This window comes from Lactuca serriola, chromosome 7 (genome assembly GCF_051521515.1).
Source record: "Lactuca serriola cultivar US96UC23 chromosome 7, Lser_US96UC23_V15, whole genome shotgun sequence".
NCBI lineage: Eukaryota > Viridiplantae > Streptophyta > Magnoliopsida > Asterales > Asteraceae > Lactuca > Lactuca serriola.
The window spans coordinates 197,613,832-197,624,972 of NC_136414.1; the positions used below are offsets into that span (position 1 = coordinate 197,613,832).

General features: G+C 34.8%; 1 non-coding gene across 1 annotated transcript; it reads left to right on the top strand.

The window, feature by feature from the left end:
• Positions 1-10,703: 10,703 nt before the first annotated feature.
• LOC145065213 (small nucleolar RNA R71) lies at positions 10,704-10,814 on the top strand. Its single transcript, XR_013688359.1, has one exon. It is a non-coding gene; the product is annotated as a small nucleolar RNA R71 (small nucleolar RNA).
• The last annotated feature ends 327 nt before the right edge of the window (positions 10,815-11,141 follow it).

Genomic DNA, 11,141 nt, shown 5'->3' on the forward strand with positions numbered 1-11,141 from the left:
AGAATATGAAATTTAACAACTATCTAAATTCATTTACACGTGATTTAACAATAGAAAATAGACAAATTTATAATCATAAAAGTATGCTTAATTCATCAAATTTGTTATCAAAATTAATGGAAAATTGAGTTTCTTAAAGAAACAAATCAAATACACAAAAACAATATAAATAAAAAACAAAGAATGGAGCAAACAACATTTAAATATCATGTCAGAAAGGTGTGAGCAATAAGATCTTTTTGACACTTTTCAATATAGCAATGGTTAATCTTTTTTCATCTCCAAGATGATAAGTACAAGTGTGTAGAGAAAATAAATTTATAATCATAAAAATATGTTTAATTCAACAAATTTTTTATCAAGGTTAATGGAAAATATTTTTTTGTCAAAATAATCAATTATTAAGTATGTAGGATATTACCACTAATTATAGTAAATCCAATCAATATCATTATAAAAGGGTAGGGTTAAGAATAAATATGCACAATTATTAAGTTGGATAGTTGGTAATCGAGCAATTGTAATTTAACATGTATAAGACCGATTATTACTTTCAAAAATAGAAGTATTTACTATATTAAGAAGATTGAAATGCAAGGTGACTGTTTTTTCCTTGAGGAATTTTGGTACCAGCGATGTACACTGAGATAAAATAGAATAATTAAGAAGATATATCATGTTGATTTGCAAACATATAGGATGGTCACTGCATAAATTTTGGTTTTAAATTTAGGGAGGATTTGAATTTCGAAATTTGAATTTTATTTTAGGGATAGAGGAAATTGGTGAAGGTTTGAGCAGGAACATTGATCGACAGCGTGTTTGACCAAACATTGGTGAAGATGATGTAAGCAATTTGATGTAAGGGTGGAAAATGTATAATTGAAAAACAATCAAACGTCTTTATTGCTTTAAATGATGAAATAAAATTTTTATTTTAAACATAGATTTAATCTTCTATTTTATAAATGTAAACGTCTTAGTCTTCGCCTCTCTCCAGCGTCATTGTAATGGTAAATTGAGACGGATTATTCTTACTCTCATGGTAAGTTGACTTTTTGAAATATCAAGTTGGTCTATGAATGTATTGTTACTTTGAGCCATGTTTCTGTTTGAGAAAAAACTAATGATTGGTAAACACATGTTATTCAACCAATTAATATTGACTGAGTAAAATAGACAACACAGGAAAAATTCAAAATCATAGGGTCATAGTGAAAATATAGTTTTAGGGATTAAATTTGTAACTTTGACATAACGCAAGGACGCCGAATGTAATTTAGTCTAAAACATATAATGTAGAAAGTCTTGTGTATGTAATCAAAATCGAAATTATAAAAATAAAATAAAACTCTTATCATCCAAATATGAATGATGTGATATACTTTTAAAAAAATTCATAATGCAAACTTGACAATAAAGTAAGTATAAATAGTTTTTTGTTGATGCTCATCAAAAAACATATCAGTAAGTATCTACCATTAATTATTTAGCATGACACCCTTCAAATCTGATTATTTTTATTAAAATATATATATATTTTTTTAAATTGACAACAATATATAGTAATATAAATTATTTGTTAAAGCTATTTTCTATCTAATAAGAAGTTGGTATTTACATTTAAGTTATTAAAAAAATATAAGTTATTAAAAAATTTAGAGATTTGTAGTTTTGACTTATATACCTAAAAAGACCTACTATGAAGTTTTTAACTTTTTTTATATGTTTACGAAAACAATTTAAAACAACAATATATTTTTAATGTAATCGTATATATAAGGTGTTTTTCAATAAGGAAATCATTATCTTCCAAAAAAATTAGGACCCTAAGATATCAAGTTGGAGATTTTCGGCTATTCATTTGTAAAAAAGAAAGATATAAGTTATAATGTTTCAAAATTTCAAATTGATTGACTTGCTTATTTAATGAGTTTTAAAATTAAAACCATTATCTCAAACTGATTCACTTATGTGGGATATACTGGGAGATAAATTATGAATAATATTGACTTTAATTTTGACTATAAAATATTTTACTGATTTAATGGGATTAGATTAGATTTTATCAGTTAATAACCAAATTATTGATATGCTTATTAAATGAGTTTTTTCAAAAAGAAAAAAAATGCTAAACGGGTTAGAATTTAGAAGCCAAAAACTATAAATAAAGGAGTTAAATTAGGAACAATATTAATTAGAAAAACGGATATCTCATACTTAAATAGAATGATATGCTTCAATTTATAACATAATTAGGAACAATATTAATTATAAGGGATTTAAATTATGAACAATGTTAATTAGAAAAACAGATATCTCGTACTTAAATAGAATGATATGCTTTAATAAAACTAATATGCTTAAAGTAGATTGACCAATTTTTTTATGACATCTCAACAGAAATACAGTAATAACAGATAATAAGAACAAAGTAAACGCAAGAAATTGGAGAAGAATAAAGAGAACAAAGTAAAAAAAGAACCCGAGAAAAAGAATTAGAGAAGAAGACCGCCGAAGAAGAACACTGTAAATTGTAGGACCCAATCCAAAATAGTAAGAATAACAATTTCAGTGTAATCGTATATATAAGGTGTTTATGAATAAATAAATCATTATCTTCCAAAAAAATTGGGATCCAAAGATATCCTCTTGGAGATTTTCAACTATTCATCTTGAAAAAAAAGATATCAGTTATATTGATTTAAAATTTCAAATTAATTAACTTGCTTATTTAATGAGTTTTAAAATTCAAACTATTATCTCAAATTGATTCATTTTATGCAGGATATATTGGGAGATAAATTATGAATAATATTGACTTTAATTTTGACTCTCAAATATTTTGTTGATTTAATAGGCTTAGATTAAATTTTATATGTTTATACCCGAATTGTTGATATGCTTTCAAAAAAAACAAAACAAAACAAAACGGGTTTGAATTTTGAAGCAAAAAACTATAAATAAGGGAGTTAAATTAGGAATAATATTAATTAGAGAAATTGATATCTTATATATAAATAGAACGATATTCTTCATTTGATAACATAATTACTGAATTTAAAGATTCTATAATTAAATGTAATTATGTTTGAATTATATTTTGGGAAGATGATGTCATCAATTTGATCTAACGGTGAGAAACATATGATTGAAATACAATCTTGGTGACAGGTAAAGCTGTCCTATTCCCCATGATTAAGTTTATTCTTCCATGCTCCACATTCTCACTTCTTCTTAGTCCCTGTAAATCAGAACATATATGAATACCACAACCGGTATCAAGAACCCAAGAATTAGAATTGGGTGAGTTATTAGATAAGATAGTGTAAATACCTGCATGGTTGGATTTAACTTTCCCAACCTTTACATCTTGCTGGTACTTTGGGCAGTTCCGCTTCCAATGTGACTTTTCATGGCAATAGAAGCATTCAGCCTCCTTTGGGTCAGAAGAAGGAGTGGCGAAACCTTTTTTGGTTCCACTTGAAGAAGAGCCATCAAGGGTCCTAACCTTGGTACCCTTCGAAGAACTCTTCCTATTCTTCCCTCTACCTTTCCCGATTGCCAAGACAGGGGCGGAGTTTGGAGTATGAGTGTTAACAACTGACTTACCTTTAAGACCTGTTTCTGTAGTCTTGAGGAGTTCCTGAAGTTTGCTGAGTGTGACCTCTTCCTTATTCATGTGATATGTCATGCAGAATTGATCATAGCACGAGGGTCAGGAGTGCAAAATGATATCTATTGCAAGCTCCTCAGGGAAGTTCACATTAAGCTTCAACAAACGATCCAGATACCTTTGCATTTTCTACATGTGACTCGTGACGGATTCTCCGTCCTTCATCATGGTTGTTATGATGGAGCAGATGATTTCATACCTCTCTTGTCGTGCACTTTGATGGTATCTTTCCATCAGATCTTGGTGCATTTCAAAAGAGTAGAAGTTCTCATAGGACTTTTAGAGTTCTGCTGTCATGGTGGCTAACATGATGCATGCCACTTTGGTAGCATCCCTTTCATGTGCCCGGAAGTCAGCGATCTCCTGGGGAGTTGCAGTGGTCTCATCAATCTCCTTAAGCTCCTTGTCGAGGACATATTCTTTGTCCTCGTATGGGTAATCATCCTCATGTTTCTGATCCATTCATTGAAGTTGGATCTATCAAAAGTGACTTTCCAAAACAAGTTCATAAGGGTAAAGGAGCCATTAGGATTAGCGCCTGAAGCAACATTGTTTGAAGACATCTGAAAGAAGAGAACAAGATTAGTTTATATATTAAGACAGCCTTAATAAAACACCCAAATGTAATATTAAGGCTAGGATCCAATCACAATATATTATAACTTAGAAGAGGTATGTCGTAATCCAAGTTATAACATATTTGAAAGGTAGGTGAATGGCGATTCACAAATTTCCACCATGAGAAACGAAATATAAATATTAGGTTTTTTAATTGGTTCTTAGAAATTCCTAGATTCTTTTGAGATTCAATAAACTTTTCAAAGGCATGTTTCAATCTCGAGTGTGCCCTCCAAGTTTTGTGACTGGGATATCGAGGATCACAAAACGAGTTGTGAAGTAACCTTGCAAATCACTTGGTACCCTTAAAGTTAATCACTCAATCGATGTGTCGGTAAACCACACATGCTCCACCGATACTATGATAAACCTTAAGTCACCCTTTACCTACCTTGTTAAGTCCAAGTTAGTGTGCCGGTTAACCACACATGCTCCACCAACGACTTAAACAAAGTGTAAAGTGTAATTTCATGGATTAGCACCTTATTCCCATTTTCCTAAAGTAACTAAAATTGGGAATTTAATAAAGCATTTTAGTTACTTTATAATATTCATCACACTTTTCATGAGAATTGATAAGTCGTTGTCCTACCCATTCGGCTAACGACCCTCCACCGATCAAGCAAGCGGTGGGTGAGAGTGGACACCCATTAAGTTGCCATTTTATAGGCAACAACCTTATACCCCCCTTATAGACTGGCTTCATGAATGAGGCGTACTAGCGGTAAGACGACTTGATCTTATACATATATATATATATATATATATATATATATATATATATATATATATATATATTATTAACTTATAATATTATAAAGTATAAGGCTTGATTTTTAACTTTTAAAAATCTAAGGGTTGGAACTAAAGTTTCAAACATGACTTTACTTGTTGCAAAACTTGAGGGCAAGTTTTGTAACTTTACAAAACCTTTCATATTCATAACTTAAGAGTTACTAAAATGAAGACTCTTTATTTTATAACTTATATGTTCTTTTAATGGTTTTTAACACAAAGACTTTTGGTTATCCATAACTTGAGGACAAGTTATGGACTCCATTAAAACACATAAAGATCATGAATTCATCATATAAACAAGTAGCTCCTATGATCTATCAAGAACTCATAAGAACATGAACATTCATATCAAAATTTCAAGAACATATGAACACATATAATCATGAAAATTTGATATTAGCCATTGTAAATGGATTAGAACAGCCATTGCACCATCTAAAACAAGTTTTATAATACCAAAACAGTTTAGGGTAATGTTTCTAGTCTATTTCCAACAGCACAAATCGAATTTCTGCATTCTGCATGACCAACTCGTCGAGTACTCGAACTGACTCGCCGAGCTGGTTGCATTTTCACTTGGACTCATCGAGTCCTCCCCATGGACTCGTCGAGTTCCTTGAGCACACAACAAAAAATCGATTTTTCAATACTATTTTGCATCAAGTATTCACAAACAAGCCTAGGCTCTGATACCATTGATGAGTTTTGAGCATTCTAACACTTCCTAAATGTACATGCAACCCTAATAAACCTTGGATCTATGTTTGTCTAAATACATGCAAAATTTGGTTTCGAAGGTTCATAATCCTATATAGCATACATGGGGAGCTTTATCGTAGAAGGATGGCTAGATTTACATACCTTGTAGTTGATTTTGATTCCTTGAAACCTTGTGAGCCTAGCACCCCAAGTGTGATGCCTCAAATGCTTCACACAACACCAAATGCTTTTGGAATGACTTTTGAGAGAATACACACACTTGAAAATCGGCCTAGCCCTTTTATCTCTTTTGTGTAACCGATTTTGGTGGAGAACATGTTCCTTATATAGTGTGACACATCTAGGGTTACACCATGTAAACCCTAATGTGTCATGACTCTTCATTTCCATGACCCATGGTTTTGTAACTCCCATGGAGCATCCATGGAGCATCCTATGGGTTTAACCCAACTTGATAATCCATGGAGCCTTTTAGCCCACTATACAAGTTATGGATGATTTACATAATCAACCCATATATTTAATTAGTTATCTTTTGATCACTTAATTAATTCCAAATTAATTCTTGATAAATACTAATTAAATAATACTATTAATATATTAGAACTTACAATATATTAATAAACCACAAGTGTTATTTCTCTCATTTAGTCTATCCAAATGCATGATGCCATGCAACCCAAATGGACGATGCCGGGTCGGCTCAAGTACATACCAGAAATAGTTATGGACCTAGACACCTTATACAACAGAAACTGGTCAAAATACCCTGTCATATCATCCCCAATATGTGACCCTACCATGGGTGCGGGTGGATGCACCGGCTGCACTCGTTCACCTCTTCCTTTAACATTCCTTCTCCTTGGCCTTGGTTGTGGTGCGGGTTGATCACCCTGCTGCTCACCACCATCCTCATCATCTGACCCCAAAATACCCCAGTGAGTTCCATAATTCTAGACCACCCGCACGGTCTCTAAATAACCCATACTAAACTCGTGCCCATCCATGCAAGTCATGGAACGGGTGATACCGAGAACAAGTAACCATACGACCGAGCCAAGCGTGAAATAAATTTCCCACTACAAATAGGGCTATCGGGACGAGAACTGGCAGCAGAGTCAGCCAAGAAGCATGCAAAAAAGTAGGGAATGTTGCAACACACTCCCGGCTGCAATATACACCATAAGAAAAATAAATTCTGCTTTGTTACCTTGTCCCCATGCCTTCTGTTATTGATGGAGAAAGTGATGAAGCGATGTAGTACTCGGTGGATAGGAGATCGAATGCTACTCTCGGGGGACACTCCGGAATTGAATATCTCGGATGCAATAGAATGCCAAAAATCAAATCCTTTGACACCATCCGCATAAACTCTAGTTTCCTCCCTCGAAAACATTCCAAATTCGGGAGTCATAGCCTCTTGGTAATCATATATACCAACCCTCCAAGAAAATTCCACGAGGCTACATTCCTGTTACTCAACCCCGAGACGAAAGACAAGTGCTTGCTGATAATGTGGATCTTGGACATTCTCTTGGAATGTCACTGTGGCGAAAAACTCCACACACAACTCCTTATAGACCCGCTATTGGACACGGAAAAGATTGAGCCATCCCGAGCAAGTAAATGAAAAACCATCTCCAATAAAAGTTTTAGTAAGAAATGGGGACAAACTATCCATAAGCCCAACTTCCCTCAAACGCGCCCAGTAAATAGTGGGTGTAACTACAATCTCACGGTTATATAACCACCCTAATTTGTTATTCCATCAGGTCAAGACTCCTTGAGAAATTGAAGTTGGGAAATTATAAAATGGGTGTAAACCCGCCACTCCAATAGGCACCTCTCTTCTAGGACCCATTTCAGCAAAAACAAACAGCAAACACAGCCAAAAGAAACAACCCAACATATTAGAAATAAAAGAAACATGAAACTATCCAGTCCAGAATTCACATCGTTAATTCATAGGAATTCACGTCGTGAGTTCGTCATCGCAAACTGAAACTGTCCACTTTCTGTAGAAATCGGGCCAATACAATGCTTGGGGTTTACTCCTATGCTAATTCCAACCACAAATCATCAACATTCCAAGTCTATTACGGGATTTTTAGGGAATATTTTCGACATTTCAACTAATTACAAACCCTAACCCTAAGTTTCACCTATTAAAGAAGAATTAGACAAGAGAATAAAGAAGTATTACCTTAGATCGAACGATTACGTAAGCAAAAACGAAAATGGATTGTTTGTCGGCCGAAATCGGAGCAAGGGGGATCAGTCTTCTCTTTCATTTCGTGGGGAATAAAGAATGATTTGATCAAAGAGGGTTATGTGTTCTTAATTTGTGGTCCCGTGTTTGTTACTGTTCACGTTGTGAATCTTTAAGGATTCACGTTGTGAGTCCTATCTGGGCTTAATTTTGGGCCAATCATTCTACATCAAAAGGGGACTGGTCTTAAAATTATTGGGCCATTTAATTTAACATAAAATGGGCTAATTATGGATTAAAGAATACATTGTCCATTACATCCAGAACTCAAGTCGTGAATCATAATGATTCACGTCGTGAATACTGTATGATAATATAATTTTTATTAATTCCACGTTTGTCTATTAACTAGATCCTTAATTATTACCACTTCATTTTTAGGGACCCCACACTCAGTGTTTAATTATGAATAAAGTGAGTTGGATGATATTATCAATGTTTTTAAAACTAAAAATGCAAAACCTAAAAAGAAAAAGAAAGAAAATGCAAACCAAACTCGGGTTGCCTCCTGAGACGCGCTTCTTTTTTATGAGTCTTGAGCTGGACTCCGTGCCTCTTACGTTGACTAGTCAGAAGAGTCCACCACCAGGATCTTTTGCTCCGTGAAACGCCTCTTGTAAGCTTGCACTCGATGAATATACGGCTTTTTATAATTCTCCCTTTTAGCCTTGACTTCGTTTCCATCGAGGTTGCGTTTGATCCCTTGAATCTTCAATTTTTCATCATCTTTAAGCTTCATAATATCATCCTCCTTCTTCACCACTAGGATAGTCTCCTTTGATGTGACCTCTTCTTCATCACTAGACATGTCATCACTTTCCTTAGTCACCCAAGATGTTGGTGTTTTATAACCAAACACCTCGAGTACAAGTGGAACAGAAGCTCTTGGCTTGGTGCGCTTGACTTGCTGAATTGTTTGAATTTCTTCTTCCATAACTTTCTCCAGTTCTGCAAGCTCATTGTCATCTTCAATATTAAACACTTCACCTTGAACATTATATCCTTGGAACCCATCTTGTAGTCCAAAAGTTTCTACTTCATCACCGACCCTCAACGTGAGCTTGGATTCTCGAACATCGACAAGAGCCCTAGCAGTATTTAGTAAAGGGCGACCAAGAATGATGGGGACATTCACATCCTCTTTCATGTCAATCACTACAAAGTCAACTGGGAAAAAAATTTCCCAATTTTAACTAGGATGTCTTCTACTATCCCTTTGGGGGTGAGTCACTAAACGGTTTGCCATGTGGATTGTCATCTTCGTAGCCTTCATCTTCTGAATATTTAACTTTTTTATAGAATGAAAATGGCATCAAATTTATGCTATCCCCAGAATCGGCTAAAACATATGTCTTCAAATTATTTCCAAACTCACATGGAAGAGTGAGGCTTCCAGGATCTCCCATATTTTTAGGTAAATCTCCCAATATAGCCCTTGAGCTTTTTTCACTTAGAATGACCTTGGAATTCTTCCTTAATTCTTGACGAGTGTCTATTAAGTCTTGGAGGAACTTAGCGTATTTGGGAATTTTGGATAATGAATCAATGAAAGGAGTAGTAATCACAATACCCTTTATTTGTTGAATAAACTCCAGATGTTCCCTTTCTAGTGGGCTAAGATGTGCTCGAGACAGGAATGGCAAAGGCAGGTTATAAACTGGAACAGCTACGAAATTCTTCTCTTCAGACCGATCCTACGACGTGAGCATAGCGGGCTCACGATGTGAATTGGGTATTCCAGTAGATTCGTCATTTTCGATTTTTGTCTTCTTAGGATTTGGTTAAGATGGCTTTTGCTCCACTTCTAAAGCTTCTAGCAATTCAGAAATCGCTTCTTCTTCAGTATTAATGGCCATGACATGAGATTGTGTCTTCATTTCAAGAACTTGTGGAGACAATCTTTTATTTACCAAAGTAGTAGGTTGACCAAGTTGAACTTCAAGGTTATTGATGGAAGCTTGCTGATTTTTTAATAATGATTGTTGGTCAATCATTATAGCATGATGATTCTTCATCATAGTTCTTTGATCTTCCATTGCAGTATCAGTAGCATCATGCCTTTTTTCTGAAGCTTCCATAAACTTCATTAACATTGTCTCTAGATCAACTTTCTTCTCAGTTGGTGGTTTCTCTCTTTGGTAAAAACCCCGTCCAGTTTGCCTGAATTTCTCTTCTATTTGCTTCTTGTATTCATCGTAAGGCAACCACTCCATCTTTGGTTTTATCCAATCTTCATCGTATTTGTCCCCACTCGAATAGCAAACTTGAGCTTTCTTGTTTCCATATTCATCCATATTGCAATCTTTTGTTAGATGTGGGCCACTACATCTCTTGCAACCAACTCGAATTGCATGAATTGATTGGTCCAGTTGGGTCAATCTCCTATCTATAGTGTTAAGCATTGCCGTCACAGTAGCCATCTCTTCAGTTTATGCACCTCCACTGCCTTTTATTCCATCACGCCCTGGGTTGTGATACTCACGAGAGTGCTTTGAAAATTCTTCAATAAGTTCCTTGGCGTGATTTGGGTTCTTCTTCGTTAGTGGTCCTTGTGAAACAAGAAGTTGTCTAGTCATAACATTCACCCCATTATAGAATATCGACATCTCTTGCTGAATATTGAGGTCATGTTGAGGACAATTTCTTAACAACCCTTGTAGCGTTCCCATGGCTCGTATAATGACCCCCCCCCCCCGGATTTTGCTCAAAGTTGGCAATCACCTTCTTGAGTTTAGAGATTTTAGAGGGTGGGCAAAACAAATCTAGAAATTTCTCACGCAGTTAGGCCCATATGGTGATTATACCAGATGGAAGTGCCTTCAACCAGTCTTTTGCAGCTCCTTTGAAAGTGACAGGTAACGTCCTTAGCAAAGCTGTCTCCCTTGGGATATTAGGAGTATTAAAATAATCTGCAATATCATTGACCTCGTCTAAATGCTTGAAAGCATCATCATGATCCTTCCCATAGAATGGGATATCCTTACGTTCAATAAGGATATGTCCCTTTAACTCGAATGTGGCATTGGCAAGAATTATAGGATGTACTAAACCCGGCCCCAC